The sequence below is a fragment of the Setaria italica genome, chromosome IV (genome assembly GCF_000263155.2).
Source record: "Setaria italica strain Yugu1 chromosome IV, Setaria_italica_v2.0, whole genome shotgun sequence".
NCBI lineage: Eukaryota > Viridiplantae > Streptophyta > Magnoliopsida > Poales > Poaceae > Setaria > Setaria italica.
In genome coordinates this window covers 2,534,382-2,552,788 of record NC_028453.1, presented here as the reverse complement: position 1 = coordinate 2,552,788, position 18,407 = coordinate 2,534,382, and the positions used below count along the sequence as shown (strand labels likewise).

Here is an 18,407-nt window from a genome sequence, read left to right as displayed (position 1 = left end):
AAGACGGCACCTTGCTTCTACCGCACGCGACTACCCCCCCCCCCTCTGGTATCACCTCGCGGGTATTTATCCTGTTTTGAGGCCACACGTTCTTCTACGAGTTGGAGTTGTTTGCGCTGTCTTGCGTTTTGGTTTAATTGCATCTACGAGTGCTTAGGGATGCTGCAGACTGCCCAGGATTCTCTTTCCAAGTTCCAGTTAGTGTACAAGTCACCTATCTAAAGGTAAGATCAGCTGCTAACACTACTAGTATCCAACCCCGGTACACTTCTCATCTAACGAATCTTTTTTGATAATTAAGCCTAATTAATCCATCTTTAGCAAATATTTACTGTAGCAACACATTGTCAAATCATGGACTAATTAGGCTTAATAGATTCGTCTCGCTGTTTAGCCTCCACTTATGTAATGGGTTTGTAAATAATCTACGTTTAATACTTCTAATTAGTATCTAAACATTCGATGTGACGGGTGCTAAAAATAAGCAGGAGAAATCAAACCAAGCCTAAAGCTTCTTTGGGCTTTTCAACGCTTACTTTTCCACTTAAGTTTTCTGTACTACCAGCAGTATCAAAATATATGTCCTAAATATTTTGCCCTCATTTTTCCTGGTGGAGAATTCAAGGCTTTTAAGTGAGGTTGCCTTGTGCGTTGACCCGCACTGTTACTGTGAACAGTTCTTATCTCCATTTCGTATTAAACTCGCTTTACTAGGTTTTTGTTTACACCAACCTTGAGATAGGTAAGTTGGACTGAACTATATATCCCCTTAAGATTATAGAACACACATGAATTTCCTTTTTCGTTTTCTTTTGTTTCTATTGTTTTTATTTTTCCTTCTCTTTTGAGAAGAGTAAGATTTTCTTTTTTCAAGGAAAAGAAGAGTAAGATTCAGTAACAGGAAAAGGGAGTATAGACATCCAATAATTCCACTAGCGTACTTGGTAGTCCATCAATCAATCTCTCAGTGGGAACTGGGAACACGTACATGCATGCACGATGATTTCATCTTCCAGGGTAAACTGTGGATTGGCTCTCTGTCTCTGGAAACTTTTGCTGACAAGTACACACAGCAGATTGAATCATTCAGGATCCACTATGCCGAAACGTGGAAGAATTATTGATTTAAACGTGAATGTTGCATGGTGATGTTTTCTTGTTTTGACCGTTGACATGTGATGGCAAAGACTTGCCGTTTCCACGCACCACCTAGCTACAGGGGCTCATGCCGTTGTTCTGCTCCAGGCAAACCACAACTCAATTACTTGGACCGCCCCACCCCAACCCAACCCACATGGCGAAACTCAGATTCTCGACCCGTTCTTGATATGTAACGAGATGATTCTTTATTTTTGTAAAACAAAATGATTTGATCTGTTATTTGGTCTAGCCGATTCCTATTGCGCTTTGGTTGTGTTGTACGCCGTGGGAGAAGAAGCCACTCAACAGAGCCCAGAGGAGAGACACGTCGGAGTGCAATTGGTTAATGGAAAAGGAGCTAAGAGTAAGCACGACCTTGACCCGGGCAGGCGGGCACTACCACCGGCCGGCTGGGAGCCCTCCATTCCTGGGTGGCACCGGGCTGCGACCCGGCCGCCATGGAACAGGGGCCGCTCAGGCATATGCCAATATGCCTTAGCCCACAAGGCAGAGGATGTGCACCACGTCGTCGAGTGACGAGCGGGACGCGCGTCGGGTGCCGCTTTCCCTTTCTCTCAGCCATCTAGAAATCTGGAAACTGACCGGATAGGCACGAGCTTTCTTTGGAACCGCGCGCGTTTGCATCTACGGCTTCTTATCCTGTTTTAACGTCCAAAGTGTGAGTGTAAGCAAGATCCCACGGAGCGCGACGCGAGCTTGCATGCAGCGGCGGCGGGTGGGCGGGCGGGAGCGCCGATCTAGCGAGGCAATTTTGCTGCCTGCGCACCGGTGAGTTTCCGATAATTCCTTGTGTGCGGGCCATGATTGTGGTTCCATCGCAACATGCTCGTTCCTCAGGTGTCGCATTTGCTATGGACACCTGAACAATGATTTCTATGAGTGAGATCAAATTAGTTTCCACACAGTTTCTTGGTCCATTTTGTCATGTAGAAAGTATGCATTCACTGGCAAATTGCACGAGTAATGAAACGACTTATGGATGGATGGGAACACATGAATGAACAAAGAAAGAAATATAAGAAGAAAAATAGGAAATCAATAGTGGGATCGAGAAAGGAATGACGACAAGATCCATGAATAAGGAAACTAGTAATAATAGCAGGGCGTTGCTGGGCGATGACGAATCATATCCTAAACAGATGGTGTGGACGCATGCAGGCGGCAGCAGATATGATGATGATCAAGCTGTGGGCGCGGCGGCAGCGCCACCAGCGGCGGCGGTGGCACCACCGTCGGGGCCACACGCCTGGTTGCACATCTTGGTGCAGGCGGGGTCCACCTTGCCGTTGGCGCACCGCTCGTAGCAGTCGTCGTAGCAGCCGTAGGCGGTGGCCGCGGGTAGGGACGCCGCCACCACCACGAGGGCGGCAAGGAGCATCGCCACCATCCTCGTGCTCTGCTGGCCGGCCATAGCTACTGCTGCTGCTATCTTCTTCTTCCTTAACTTGTTGCGCGGTTGATTAGTTGTTCGTGATGGTGGTGGTGGAACTGAGACGCGCGCGCATGCGTATATATAGCAAGGATTCGGACACCAGGGTGAGGACATGCGAGCTTCACGGGCTATGTGTGGTGGCAATGGCATGTTCGTCATCCGAGGGAGGTTTGAATTCTTTTCCAGCGCTATCTATATTTAGACAGAAATGCTGGTCAGCTTTCATCCCAAGCGGTGCGGGGCGGCCACATCAGCTGCTGCGCCCGTCCGCTTCGGATCTCTCTACTTCCAACAACTTGTCACATCAGCTATGTTTAGCATGCAACAAGCAGACAACAGTGCTGAGCCGGATATATAGATGCTTACAAACTGTGGCAAAAAATCAGTTTGGGTTGCGAGCTTTTTAGAATTTGACATCCTGACCCAAAGTAATCTCACATATTATTATTGTGATACGAGTGCCAAACATAAAGATAATCCTATTTTTTAGCTAGCTAGCCATCCCATTTTTAGCCTGATTTCTGTCGCATTTGTCATGATCTTATCCTTATGCATGTCAAAGCCTCTTGTGATTTCCAAAATCTTCTAGAATGTTCCAAATATGTATTGTATATTTCAACACGTGGGACTTAATTCAGAGGTTTGTCGTAGATTAGAAGATGATAGCCTAGAGCTGTGAGATGAGGCAATCCTGTCGGTTAGGTAGTGTTGTAGTGGAATTATAAGGTTTGGCTTGGCAGCTGCCACGTCTCACTCTGTTCCTCATCCAACACGCCACGAGGAGCCCAGCTCCCTAGCTCCAACGAGTTAGCTCCAACGAGTAAGGATTTGTTTGGCGAGACTAACTCATTTTAAAATAGTTGACTTTGGTATCAATTGTGAAATAATTTTTTATGGAGTTAAAACCATTTTAGAAAATGTTTGGCAAAACAGGTTGTAATAGGTAATTTTTAAGAATACTTTACTTATTGCTTGAGGGGGAAGGAGAGAAGCCAATGAAGCAACCTTTTCTATTCCTCATCTCTACTTTAAGCTGTTTTGGGACATAGGAAAATTGAGGGCCATTGGGTCTCCATTGCATTACGGTGAAAAAAAAATCACAGAATTGAAAACAAACATCTCCCAAAAAAAAATGGCAGACTTAAAAAAAGGAGAGGTAGAGTAACAGGGCACACCTGTATCGATGCGTCGAGGACACCCTTGGGCCTTGGCGTACCAAACTTCACTAGAATTTTCTCATTGATAATTAACGTGCTGCCTCCTTTATTCCCTTAATAAATTGAGCCATGGACTTGATCATACTTGCTGTGCAGCTTCCCCGACAAACGGAAACGCTGTACGCTGCGCCATTCTTGCCTGTCCTGGCAAGCACTGCACGCCTGCACGCTCGATGGCCCTAGCTGAACACGACGACGACGCTGACTCCGTCCCAAACCATATTCGTTGCTTCACCTTTTCCATGATCATCCCCGCTGACTGCAGGCTTCAGGATCCTTGATGAATTACTGAGCAGACGCGCACCGATGGGATCACCAATCCAAGCGCTCCAGGGTTCTGGCACCTGATGGCTGTGAACTAGATGATCCTCGTAGGCTCCTGAGCTCGTGAGACCTGCCGGCCGTAACTGAGATGGCATGCTTTGGAGCGAGCAAGTAGCGAGGAGCCAGACGCCATGGGCACATCTTAGCTTGACTCTATGGTTGTGTCGGCGAGTGAGTATGTCGAACCTAGAGGCCATGCCATTGTGGGGATTATATAGTGTGCCGATCGCAGCTTCCGTTGAACAGGATCGGACATGCACGAGGGACAGGTACGGTGCATCGACCAAGCTGAATGAGCGGAAATTGAACGGTGGGAAGTTTCCGGGAGCATTCTTGAGGCCGTCGGGTGTAGTTTATTTTCCTTCAACGAAAATTCGCTGAACTTGCGCCGGAGCAATGGCGAATCATTCCATCACTGTTATGGAACTCTGAGAAGCCTTCGCTGCGTTGCTATCGGTCGGGATTAGGTGAGGGAATCCCTTATCTGCTGCGTTTAGGATAAGGTCCAGAGCTGATCTGATTCGCCGGACGGTTTCGTGGTTTGACGATTGACAAACGCTCCCGTCGCCCGTCTCCGGCCGGCGCGCATTTGGATTGCCTTGATGAACACGAAGATCAATATGATAAAGGTTGGGGGAAGGAACGAATCCAGGTCAGCTAACGACCATTCGAAAAAGAAGAAGAAGGTCGGCTGACGACCAAGGCATAAAGGGAAAAGTACCCTTTCAGTCGCGGTTTATTGAATCCGTTTCTGGTTTGCAGGCAAAGTGATCAGGGATGGTGATTCAGCTGCAATTTGCTTGCTGTATAGGGGCCTACTCCGGGATTCGTCGATCTTGGCTCTACCCTCGCTCCACCATTTGTAAATGGAGCCTTCATCTAGTTTGTTTAGGACAATCAGGTTATTACAACACTGCAGGGATGGACATGTGGGCTACGTGACTGGCTCTTCCGACAATATAAAACACTGCCAGGATGGATCGATGGATAGACAAATAAGCAAAGACTCGAGTGCTGATTTCAGCGCGTGAATGGTCTGCGCTTTGCGTCCTTGCCTGGCTGTCCTCCACCCCACTCCACTCTCTTTCACTAGACCAAAATACCCCACCCCGCCAAGGTTGCGCACAGGCACGTCGAATAAGATAGTTCTGGGTCGGATTGACCATGAGGATTAGGATGGGGTGATTAGGCCAGAGGAATCTGACGCCAACTGATCGCTTGTCATTGGACAATTTCTTCATGAAGAAAAAAAAAAGGAACTTTTTCATATCCTGCCTCGTGGATTTATATCCTCCACACACCACAAAGAACCAACGGGTTCCATCTAAGCAAAGGCCCCCTTTCCCTTTTGGCTCGGGATTCATAATTCAGAGGGCCCCCATGCATCGGTAGTGCTTTGGATTCGGTCAGGATTTTCGTGGAGAACACCACCTTAAGGTACTCCCGTACTCCACATCAAAATAATCCACCAAAACATGCAACGAAAAATTCAATCGAAAATATGGGTAGATACACGATACAAAATGATGCATGTTCATGCAAAATTTGTTCAGCTTTTAATCGAAAATTTGTTCATGCAAAATAAGGAGAAACAAAAAAAGACTTTTCAGCTTTTAATCGGATTGGATGTACTGTTCGTTTGGAGCCACAACCCGCACCTATTCATCTGATTTTGTTTTTTTTCTCCTTGCACAAAATTTTGTTCAGCTTCAAATTTTGCATGAACATGCATCATTACATCGTGCATCTACCCATATTTTCGATTGAATTTTTCGTGCATGTTTTGGTGGATTATTTTGATGTGGAGTATGGGAGTATGGTGGAGCACCTGAATGGTTCTTGATTTTTGTGTCCCTCAGGATGAATCAGGCTTTTTCCTCCCCTCGAGTGCATACGTGTCCTTCGTCCCTGCTTTGGAGATGGGGGCTGTTCGCTTCAGCTTGGTTGAAAAATTGAAACGTCTGATTTATTATGAGAATAAAATACTATTTGATGACTGATAAGTTGGCTAAATAAGTGTGCTCGAAATGAGCCGGCCATGGGCCATGGGTTGGCCCCATGAGCCAGCCAATCATTGTCAGCCAGGAGCCTATAAGATCACCCATCTGACATTGGAGAGGCAAAGATTCATTAACAAGCCATCTCCTCTTCCTCTCTTGAGTCCAAAAAGGGAAGCCACTGCGCCAAAGCTCCGCCATGGCTTCCCCCACCACGCTTACCATTCTCCTCGGCTTCGCAGCCGTCTTCGTCTGCATCGAACCCCTCGAAACCGCCGCCAAGATCCAGTTCCAGACCTCGGCGAGTGCCTTCGCTCGGGCCGCGGCGAGCGCCTTGCTCCCGGCCGTGCTGGCCACCATCGGGCTCACTCTGCTGCTCCTGGTCGCGCACGTTCGCGCGCTCAGCCGCGCGAACCCGGCCGCAGCAGGCGCAGCCGAGCTGGACCGTCTCGCGAAGGCGACGCTCGCAGCAGCAACGACGGCGGCTCTGCTCGCCGGAGTTGTGATGGGTTTCGTCGTCGACTGATACCTCGGCGGCGCCGACGACGTCCGGTGCCTCAACAAATAGTAAGAACTGATCTCTTCACCCCACGGCCCTCCTGCAACATGTAGTAGCCAAGACTGGTAGGCGTTCTAGTAGTCCTCCATGTTCTCTGCCCCGTTTACTAGCTCATCAGCGTCTGAGCTCAAGAGGGAACAGCTATGTTTTCGAGATGTTGTACTGAATCTTCTGGTAGAGTTTTAGAGTATCAGGTAGCATTCAGAGGTGTATTTTCTGGACGGTTCACTTGTGATTCCCAGGTCCGAGAACTTTGTAAGGCAGCGAATGGGATCTCTTGATTTCAATAAAAATCAGGGCCAAAGTGCCTTTTGGTCCAAAAAAAATAAAGAAAAGATCTTGGATCTCGTCGTACCGAATTTGTCTTTTCAGTTCTGTTCTTGGCATACATATGCTGATTCGGATTTTCTCTCAATCAATCGAAAATACGCGTGATGCCTTTTGATTTCAATTCTTGCCTTCGCGTCATGGCTTGATTGCATTTTTTTTAGATAAAGGACTGGCTTACCGCATATAAGTTGATTTTATTCGTACCTTTTCTTCCTTTATCCTGGCACTTTCCTTTCCTTTTCAACACAGGGTATTTTCCACTTAGAGTTCTCTGTTATTTTTTCCTCTATGGGAATCTACGTATGCTATATTTGTCTCCCTATTAAAATCGAGCACTGTGGATAACTTCTGTGGCACTATTTAAATTGGTTGTTTTTAAGTTTTCAAGAAATAAAGTTCATATACCCCACGTTCTCGAAAAACCTTCATATGTGGGAGCTAGATTGAAATTTTCGTGAGACTGAGGTGCATACTCTCAAGCTCTCCTCCTGTTTTTAGTCATTTTCATCTTTTCCCTTTTTTTTTTCCAGTTTGTGGACAGGAACTCGTTTCTCTGAGAAGAACCGCAGTCAGATAGCAGGAAAAAGGAGAGTATATACAATTAAAAAAATAATCGCACTATAATAGCCAGGGCGACAAACGTTGGGCAAGCTGGACAGAGATTTTTCCTTTGCAGATAATCTAGAACCCACAAAGTTCATGACCGTACAGCGCAATAGTGGGAAAGCATCAGTTGGGGCCCACAAAGCACAAGCTCGCGGCCAGGTTTGACCTGAGGGCTTGCGTCTTCCATTATTCTTCTCAGCCATCAGCGGTTCATCACAGGCTAAAAGTTTAAAGAAGTTCCACAGTAATAACGCAGGGATAAAAATATAAAATGGCAGCGGCGATTAGAAAGCTATAAAAGGGCAAGCTTTTCGTTCTCTCGGTGTCGCCATGTTGTCCGTTGCGCATCCAGAGTCAAGGTCAGATAGAGACGAGACGACGAATGGGCATGCACATCGCATACCTGCTAGCTGCTAAAGCCCATGTTGTGGATAGTAAAATCGCCCCGTTTTCGTCGTGGGACCCGATCAAAGCGAACAAGTGGGCATACGAAAACTTTCACCACCTGTGACTTTTGACCAACACTGATGGTGCGCCAGCACGTGCGGTAGGTCGTCGTCTGCCGCAGGCACTGCTCTCTGCAGCACGCCAGTACGCCACGAAAGGGTCCGCGCCGTCATCTCGCACTCCATCGGTCGCCGACGCCATTCCGAGAAGCGAGGATAGAGTCGGTCGCGCAAGCAAAATCGTCAAGGGAACGAACGAACGCTCGGGTGGGTGCGGTACCGCGGCCTGCGGGGCGGGGCGGGCCTTGGTCTGTCATGTGCCGCGCTTTACGGCCCACGGCAAACAGCGATGCAGAAAGGCCGATAGATACGACAAATCTGGGCTTCACTTCCCCCTCATATTTGGGCCAGGATGGGCCTCACAGCCCGGATTTGTTAACGGGCCTCCAAATTCAACAACCGTGACTATGAAGAAAACAACTCATTAAAACGTAGCATTTTGCTAAAAGAAAACAACTTATTAGAACTACCAAGTTGGTAGCAAAGGCTAAATTTGTTATTTTTTTACTATATATAAATGCTATCTTTGTTCCTCTTATTTTATTTTCCCAACCTCTTGCATAATTGCATAAGTCTATTACACTACCACAGGGAACGAGGTTCCACACGTCAGGACAGTCCAAAAACCGTCAGGGATAGAGACAGCTACTCAGGAAATACCTACAGCCTGTTCGGCTCGACTTATAAGCCGGTTGAAAAGCTGAAACGACTGATTTGTTGTGAGAGAAAAATACTGTTTGGTGGCTGATAGGCCGAAGCGCACGTAGCCCTACTATTCCTATTCGTGACGGTTGTCCGACAGGAAACAATTCCCGTTGGTAGTTCCTGACGGGAGGAGTCGACCGGTCAGATCGAGCTACTGTTACAACAACTGACATGAATTACCGTCAAGAATCATACACCGATAGGAATAAACATGTTTCCCCAGCAGCCTCCCGTCAGGATACAACTGATCAGTCAGGTTCCTGACGGTGTAGACCAACAGGGAAATCCTATGCATTTAATATATATTCACATCATCAATTTAATTCAAATGTCCCCACAACATTTGTCAATCAAGCCTTACGTGGTTACATCGGCTATTGTGCAAATCAACAATGAAGCCCCGTGTGCGTGTGCATGCCTAATCAGCATCACTTGCCTGTGGCAACATGAGAAAAACTCTTTGCCGAGGACACTTAGCTAAAGGAGTCGTAGGCCATAGTTCCAGCCACATTCCCACGTGAGAAGAACTCGAGTAGAGGTTTGGCGTCCCCAGCGAATGCGCAGATCAAACCAGAATGTTTTTTTCGAGCAAATGCGTACATCATAAACTACTAAACTAATGGAGGGAGTAAGTTTCTAAAGTCTTAGTCACTGCTCCGTCCTATAAGTCATTCTAGAAATTAGGACAGATTAACAATATGATAAAATGATATATTTTTTTTACCCTTTTTATTAACTATGTTTGACGCATGCGTATGCACAGTAAAACAATTTGTTTTTGACAAATTCTAATCCTGAAATAACTTATTTTATTGGGACTGGATCTTTCTAAACCGTGCATGCCAACTGTCTAGTCTAATTTAGGCATCTAATCAACAACAACAAATTTTGCCAACCTCTCACCCCGCCGGTGTCTGCGCCGCTCAGTGCTATTCTGCCTACCCTTTATCCCATTCTTAAGAGCATTTCCAACAGCTTACCTTAACCGGATTGTTATACCTAAAAAGTGCAAGAATACCTAAAAACAATCAGAAAAATTTGCTCCAACAACATACCTATATGGATTGCTATTTTAGTCATAACCTAAATTCCTCTCTCTATGACCCAAATATACCAATCCAATACTGATTGCTAAAACTTGGAATCTACAGCGGGAAACAACAACCACCACGTGCTGCACATTTCCCGCTCGAGCCGCCGCCGCGCCATCCCCGCTCCACCACCTTCCTTCACGTGTCCAGCTGCCGGCACCACCATGGAAAGGGCCTAGCTCCCTTCCAACTACCCCTATGCCACCCGCCGCCCGCCCCACTACGGCTTTGGCTGGCCCCTCCGCCAGAAATAGAAGAAGCCGCAACACCTAGGGCTCTCAACCTGTCCGTCAATGGCTGGCTACGGCATACCCGTGGCTAGGTGCGGCCCGCCCGCGACCGGCTTTGGCTCTCCCGCAGCTCGCAGCTTTGTCTTGCGCCTGAGCTCGGAGGAGCGCCGCCCATCCTAACACGGTTGGAGATCGAGCTCCGTCCGTCACCGTGCCTCGGCTGGACCTCACCTCCCATCGCCCACTGCCCTCCTCGTTGTGCGGCCCGCGCGCACGCCAGATGTGTGCCGCCCGTCCCGAAGTGGTCGGGCAAGGCGGAGGAGCGCGACCGGTGTCGATTCTCAGCGGCGAGACGCGTGGATTCGAGTGGAGGAGCGGGGCCCACCGCCGACTTAAGCGGAGGGCAGTGGAGGAGCAGCAGCGCAGGGAGAGCAGCAGGATGAAGGAGAGGGGGGGGGGAGAAGAGAGGTTGGGGAAGAAGATGAGTCAATTTTGCAGATCGATCCTAGAAAAAAGATTATGTTTACATTTTAGTCCCTGAAGGAAATATAAATATCCAATTTTAGGTATGCTGTTGGAGAGAAGCACAAAATTATTACCTAAATCTTCTCTCTCCTATACCTAAAACAAGTTTTAGGTATCACCCCCACTATCCACCCTTGGCATTGGCCGTCCTCTGCTGTTCAATCGGTGGCGCCCTCACCTCCCGTCCCCAGCCCTCTAACCTTCCCTCAACTTTCGAACCTCAAACTTTGAACTCCGCTGTATTTGCTTACGACGCTTCAATGACATCACCACAAAGCAGTGGCGGAGCGGGGAACTCAATTTTTACCTTGTTAGGGGTGCCAATAATATTAAAATTTAATCAAGATTTGAATTTTTAGTGAAAATTTGCATGACTTAGCGGAGCGCACAATCGTGGATCTCAAATTCACGGTCCCGATGGTCAGGCCAAGCTAAGTTCAATATACAGGGCACAATAATAAGGGCAAAGGTAGCTAGACCCACATAGTTATAGTTACCATAATAAGGAATAAACAGTACGCTAGAAAAAGATTGCAATAAAGATATTGTTCAGTAAAAACGTACCAGGCAGATATACCCTGTGGGCCTGTCAGGCTGCCATCCTTGTAGACATGGCACGTTAGCACCTCTTCGTCACTTCGGCACATAACTCACTCAACCATTGTCCAGGTCCAACAGCAACCCGAGTTCCCGACATCCTTTTTGCTCCTCCGTTAATCCCAGACATATACGTAGAAGTATGCAACACTGCCGAGGCACGCGCTGCACCGTACCCCTGTGTTTATCTTCATCCTGATCTGTTCCTCCCTGAACGATGGCAGATCCTTCCTGTTCCTGATAACGTGAGTACCTGTAACCGTGTTCCATTCAATCCATCCATAATCTCCGCTGCAGATCTTTGCTCCGTACACTTGATCGCTGATCCTTCCTCCAATCCTCCTGGTCCCCAACGCCTAACCAAACCATGCGGAAGTGCAGATCGCAAAGCAGCTAGCGCCTAGCTAGATGCTGTCCCTGGCTCACCAGCTCGCTTCATCTCAACTCCGGTGATCACAAGCCTAGCAGAAAGACTGCAACCTGAGTCCTGGACACTGCAGGTCTTGCGATGGACAACGGAGAATGCCATCGCTGCTCGATGCAAAGAAGCAAGTGTATTGAGAGGCTACAGATGTGTGTAACCATACACACAGAGACACATATATAGCGCGGCGTCCACAATATAATGGTCCACGGAATGACGCGGCTCGTGTAGAACGGAGCAGGCGTGCCTTGGAATGCGGCAAGATCGTGGAACGATAACATAGGTAATTTGGTTGCCCACCTCGCCAAGTTTCCACGATTCCCTCCGTTGGTCCAACATTTCGGCGAGGCCTGTTTCAATTTTCTCCGTGACAATGTTTTCGCGGGAAAAAAGAAACACCGCTCGTACCCCTCCGCGACCGCCGCCGCCAGCCCAAAGCCCCCGCGCGAAGTTCATCCCTGGCCGTCGCCACCGCCCGATCGACGGCGAGCAGCGGCGGCGGCGCCGAAGCCGGCGCTCGCTGGCACCCACGCTCCTCGCATCCTCCTTGTCTTGCCTCCTCCCTCTCCCAATCTCTTCTCAGTTTACAAGATGCAAATCAGCCAGGCAACGTCGAAGCACTCTCCGTGCGGTCCTCCATGGCCGGATCCCGCCTCAGGGCCTCCTGATCTGGCCGTCAACAGCGCAGGCGGGGCTGTCGTGTCTTCATCTCAGCGCAGGCGGGGCCTCCGGTGACCATTAAAAAAGACGATGTTTTCGCGGAAACTGCGAGCAAGATATTGAATGATGCTTTGCGTGTTTGTAGCAGCAGGCAAAGTAGCAGGCTTGCGATGCTGTTACCCCGTTTCATACGAACATATTTCTCTCTTCCTTTCCGACGCAACTGGCAAGTGCCAACCACTCGACGATTTCATCCCTGCCGTCCGACCATCCATGGGAGAGATTTCTGCTATGAAATGGACGGTTTCTAAAACTCGCTGCCCTCCATTGTTGACTATGGCATACCCACCGTCCACACAAATCTACTCCCTCCGTTCCAAATTATATTTCATTTCAACTTTCTTGGAGAGTCAAAACAACTCAAGTTTGACCAAATTTATACAATAAAATAATAATATTCATGATACCAAATAAGTACTATTAATTTCTTCATCAAATATATTTTCATAATATATCTATTCGGTGCTATAAAATTTTTCTCTATAATTTTTGTTAAACATAAAATTATTTGACTCTCCAAGAAAATTGGAGTAATTCATATGCAATCCCGAAAAGAAAAACAGTTCTAGAACGAAAAGAAGTAGTCAATTCCTAAAAATCAGTTTGGTAGTTGGTAGTTGGGAGAGCATTGCCTGCCTTGCTTTGACGCCTTGCTTTTGATGGAGATTTGGCTTGCTCCATTCAGCAAGCAAAAGTTTGCTCGCACGGTCCCCGAGATAATGCGGCAAGAAAATCAAGGTCCTGTTTAGTTGCCCGATTTTGGACAACCAAAATCACTGTGCCAACACTGTAGCATACTGTAGCGTTTCGTTTGTATTTGTGAATTATTGTCCAAATATTGACTAATTAGGCTCAAAAGATTCGTCTCGCAAAGTGCAACCAGACTGTGCAATTAGTTTTTGATTTCGTCTATATTCAGTACTCCATACATGTACCGTAAGTTTGATGTGATGGGGAATCTTCTTTTTGCATAGTGTCAAAGTTAGGATTTTAGGGTAAACAAGGCCCAAATGACTTCTTTGCTCCGATGTCTGTGCGGGCGAGGCGAGGCAAGACTTGCTTGTACGCTAAATGATTCCCTGCCTATCTGCAAAATGATAGGGCTCCACATAGATATCGATATTATTTATTTATTAAAAGATAATCGCATCGGCACGATCGACTAACCTGCATATCACACGTCGTGTCTTTTTTTTTTTGAAACAATTCACACGTCGTGTCTAATTCCAGATGCCCTTTTACTGGTGCCGGTAGCGAGAATCTCATATGACAAAAATCACACCGAAGGCGCTCAAATCCCTGGGCGACGCGGAAGCCGGTGAGTGCCGCCTCCTCTTGGCGGCTTCCGGCCACGCGTGCTTCAACGGAGCTGTAGGAGGGTGATTAGTGATTGCAGCAAACCACATACTACTCCAAAACAAATTCAACACATACAACAGTAGAAACACTAACGCTAAGCGGATTTAGGCTTGATCCTCACCGAAAACCACGGCGCCGTTCGACAATTCATGCCACCGGCACCAATGAGCGAAACTACTCTCGGGCTACTCCGATCATGTCAAGTATTTGAGTCAAGACGACAGCCAGAAATCTCCTACTGTAATGACGTGTAGGATGGAGTGGTGAGGTGAGGATGCAAGACGAGGACGGCCGTACCGCACGTACTACTAGAGTAAAGGAGGAACTAAGAGCAACTCCAATCCAACTCCTACTTTTGACCCCCATATTCCACACAAATGAGAGTCTCTCATCTGATTTCTCTCTCCTACTTCACCATGATCTTCAACAGACATCTTATATTTGCCCTCCTATATTCAACTCTTCCATATTTTATTCATAGTAACTAACTACCATGGGCATGATTTTAAGTGAACCATATTTGTTTGAAGCGGCAATATTTCCAACAGCTATTTTTTTGAACCGTATTATTTGCAACGACTGTTTTTTTTGAACCGCACTATTTCCAATGGCTATTTTTTTAACCGGCGACTCACCAACGGCTATTTTTTGAACAATACTATTTCCAACAGCTAGTTTTCACACACACACACATATATATATATATATATATATATAGAGGATTATACTATACAATACCCTGAGTACGGAATAATCTATCCCGTACCCGAGCCAATCGGTGCGGTGCGCGGCCGGTCCCGATTCTGACCGCACCGGTTTCCGCTTCACGCCGGTCCCGATTTATTTTCACGAACGTGGGTTTTCCGATTTTTTTTATCAGCTCCTCCGAACGTGGGTCAGCATCCTCCCGTTCCCGTTTCTCCTAGCAGGAACCGCCCCAGCCCGCCATCCCCCGCCGCGCGCCGCCGCTCGCCATCCCACCCGCCGCCGCCGCTCGCCATCCCTCCCCGCCGCCGCTCCCAAACCCTCAGCACGCCGCGCTCCGCCGTCGTCGCGTCCTCTGATTCTCGCCTCACCGCCAGTCGCCATCCCTCGCCGCTGCCGCCGCTCGGCATCCCCGCTTGCTCCATCGACGATCTGCGCCGCCTCGATCTCTGCTCGTGTAGAGCATGCCTATCCCCCGGCCGATTCGCAGCGTGGCTGGAGAAGGGAGCTCGAGGCCTCGAGCGCTGCCGCCCATTAATCTCCCGAGCCCAAGTGCCGCCGGCCGATTTGAGCCTGTCCTTCGCCGATTCGAGCCAGTCCGCGCCGATTCGTCATCCTCCACAGGTGGTCCTCTCCTCCCCCGCTCGAGCGCGGCTGCCGCTGTGTGAGCTACACCCCCGCTCAAGCCCATCTCTGCCCCAAGCTTGACGCCGGTGTCGCTGCTGCCCACAGGCCCTTCGTCCCAAGTTCGTCAGGCTGGAGGTCCTGCAGGTCCACTGCGGAGCTCGCTCACGCAGGCTCACGGCTGGATCTCACACGGATCCGGCAAGGACTGGTCCGGCAGCTCCCTGCTACGACGTTCTTATCGGGTGGCTTTTCATTGGAGGCAGTGGTGAGGTCGTTGAACTCCTCGGTCCCCTTCCCCTTTCCTCGATGTCACAGCTCGATCTTTCATTGTTCTGCATACACGTGTGTGGTTCAGTGGACAATTTGATTGGTCAGAAAGTCCGAACCATATCTACATAGTCGATTTGAGTTGCTCCCTGAGATTCTGCATCATGGGTCGGTGCCGGAGCTTGTATTGTGAATTTGTGATCCAGATTATTGGATTCTTGTTTCTGTAACCTGTAAATGTCAATTGAGCTGGACAGAATATTTGGTTTGAGTTTCTATTTTTCTAAGTCTGAACTAATTGATGAAAACCAGATGTTCTACGATGCTGCTAGTGTTATAATACAACCTATATGTTTTCTTAGACATGTATACACTCTCGCTAGTCCAATTGCAATCCTCCAATGAAATCTCCCAGTAATGTAGGAATTATAATTGTTCTATATTAGTGTAGAAGACACAGACAACTCTTGCCTTGCCTTGTTTGTTTGTTTTGTTGTTTTTTATCTTGCAAGTGAATCTTCAGTTCATGGATGCTGTTGCCATTCGTCGATCTCGCGAATGACTTATTAAATTCTCAAACTCATTTCTCTTCTGTATGCCTGCAGATTGAAGCCTTAGGGGCTAGGTAAGAGGCCGAGAGCAATGAGCTCCAAGGGTGTACAAAGGCGCGGCCAGGATGACAAATGCGGAAGAGAGACCTGGAGCGGAGAGATACTGCAGACTTCGGGCCCACCGTCCCAGACCCTACTTCTTCATCCCAGTGCTGATTCCATTTTGTGCTTACATTGATGCTTCAAGCAGTCGATTTGCTTGTTTCTGCTGCGCAGCAACTGCTACATGGCGCAGCCGATGGCTTGCTCGGTGGGCAAGCTGCCTGACAGCCTTGCTGGCAGGGATACTTAATGATGCGGGCAACACAGATCTAGCGACAGCTAGCGCATGATTGATGCTAGTGACGCATCATCTTGTGCAAGACCAAGAACAGCAACATCGAATCCGTACTGGACAAAGCACGAGAGGTTCTTATTTTTCATATCCCTATTCTTATTTTTCATATTCCATAATTTGAGCTCTTTAGGCTTGTTGGACTTTACAATTGTTCTTATGTTTGATAATTTCTGGTAATGGGAATTGCAACCAGGCTCCTCAACACAGCTATCATCTTTCTAATGAATAGGATATCATGATTTGTGTCTGGATATGTTGGGCTTAGCGTGTAATCAATTTTGAATTGGATTTATAATTTTTCCAGTTAGATCTATTATTTCTCTTAAGAATGCTGATAGGAACCACTCTAGCCAGTGATGCATAGATTTCCTATTCTGATTTTGGTATTCTAATTTTACTTCTCTTATCATCTGAGTGATTAATTGATCCCTACTCCTAAACTCTCATGTGAGTGAAGATATGTTCTGCAAACTCCTTCAAGAACCACTCCAAGCTAGGTCCTCTCCTCCGCATGGGGTTTTCACCTGGTTCACCGCACATCGCACAAAACTGACGTTGGGGAGACGAACAGACGTTTAGTGAGCAATCATTTGTTTTGTGAACAACCATATGTCCTTCAGATTTAGTGCATTAGTAATTATAATATATAAACAATTATTTGTTTTGTGAGCAATGTTTGTTGTTTTTTCCGAAATGTCAGTTTGATTGCCATTTGCATTCAATACTTGATTTCTTTGTTCTCAGTTATCTCTGGCACTTGTGTGTACTGTGTAGTCTGAAAAATTAGTAATATTTTTTTCAATTCTCAGTGCAGATCATGAGTACATCAGCATAGGTGTCTTTGCCAGTACATTTGTTATTTGCAATGAGGAACCTAATTTAGTGACATGAGCATCATGAAGTTCTTTTTTCACATGATTACTCTATTATTCATTACTAATTTCCCTGTGTGTGCAGATTGGAGAGAGGGTCAAAGCATCTTCGACAGGCATGACTATGTGACTGCTCAACTAGAAGGTCCTTTCTTCCACAATATGCTTCTGTTATTTAACATTATATTCGTAAAATTGGTGTCTTGATAACCGCTTGATCAAATTAGGCATGTCCACATGTCCTTGAGGTTTTAGTTCATTAGTTAATACAGTATATAAACATTCATTTGCTATGTGAGCAATATCCACGTTTCCTGCTTATGTGTTGTCTAGTTAAAAGAGGATTTCTTTAGCTAGGACTGTCACTATATTTAACTGAATCTCCAGTGTTCATTCTTTGTATCATTGTATGTGCCATATGGTGAAAGAATATGCAGAAATGAAGCACTCTGTTTGTGCTGATCATAGCTTAATTATTACTTAATATGTTCAATCTGCTGTATAGTAAGTTTTTACATATATATAATAGAGCTATAAATGGTTTTCTAGCTGTTTCTTCCATTTATCAACTAGTGATAGCCTTTTCTTAAAATTACGATGCAATATTTTAAATATAGTGCACATGTTGTATTAGCCTGATTTTTTTAATCCAAACACATGAATATAATCTTAATCTCCTCATCATTGTACTCCACTTTCAGAAGCTGACTATTAGAGTTAATCTTTATAGTTTCAATCATATACTGAAATTGAACATTGCAGTGTCTTAAAAAAAGTATTGTGGCTGACATGTACCCGAAAGGAACTTGGATTCAGCAAATATATGTTTTTTGGCTGCCTGAATGTTTTTGCCTGCTTTGAATATAAGCCATGACGTGTTTCTAAAACAAATTCATATTCACCTGCAGATGACATTGAACTTTCACCATCTCATATCCATCAGGTGCGGCTACGGGTGCAGTGGAACATGGAGCAGTAAGCGATGATGTGGCCACAGGACATAGTATGTTCCTATTGGGCGTGTGACTCTGCTGAACCTATAGTATCTTTAGCTAGCAAGTATGCTTTATTCTGAACTACCGTTATCTGCCTGCAGCTTAAATATTGCATCAGAGCAGTGGCAGATCCAGAAACGGGCTCCGCCCCGGGCTAACTAATATAAGGCTTAAAATCTTACTAGCCATACACTATTAGATATAATATAG

At 46.7% G+C, this 18,407-nt stretch overlaps 2 long non-coding RNA genes across 4 annotated transcripts; one reads left to right on the top strand and one right to left on the bottom strand.

Annotated features, from left to right (window-relative positions):
• Positions 1-2,083: 2,083 nt before the first annotated feature.
• On the bottom strand, positions 2,084-11,838 carry LOC101777283. The gene is made up of 2 exons (XR_001163854.2): positions 3,769-11,838; positions 2,084-2,785 (listed from the first exon to the last, which is right to left on the bottom strand). It is a non-coding gene; the product is annotated as an uncharacterized LOC101777283 (long non-coding RNA).
• A 2,888-nt stretch (positions 11,839-14,726) lies between these two features.
• LOC101777024 lies at positions 14,727-18,402 on the top strand. Of its 3 annotated transcripts, none has more exons than XR_002677464.1 (6): positions 14,727-15,112; positions 15,221-15,385; positions 15,988-16,401; positions 16,788-16,908; positions 17,288-17,347; positions 18,111-18,402. It is a non-coding gene; the product is annotated as an uncharacterized LOC101777024 (long non-coding RNA). The 3 variants fall into 3 exon arrangements; XR_001163760.2 differs by lacking the exon at positions 16,788-16,908 and having other exon boundaries at positions 14,732-15,112; positions 18,111-18,205; positions 18,299-18,402; XR_001163759.3 differs by lacking the exon at positions 16,788-16,908 and having other exon boundaries at positions 14,734-15,112.
• Positions 18,403-18,407: the final 5 nt, after the last annotated feature.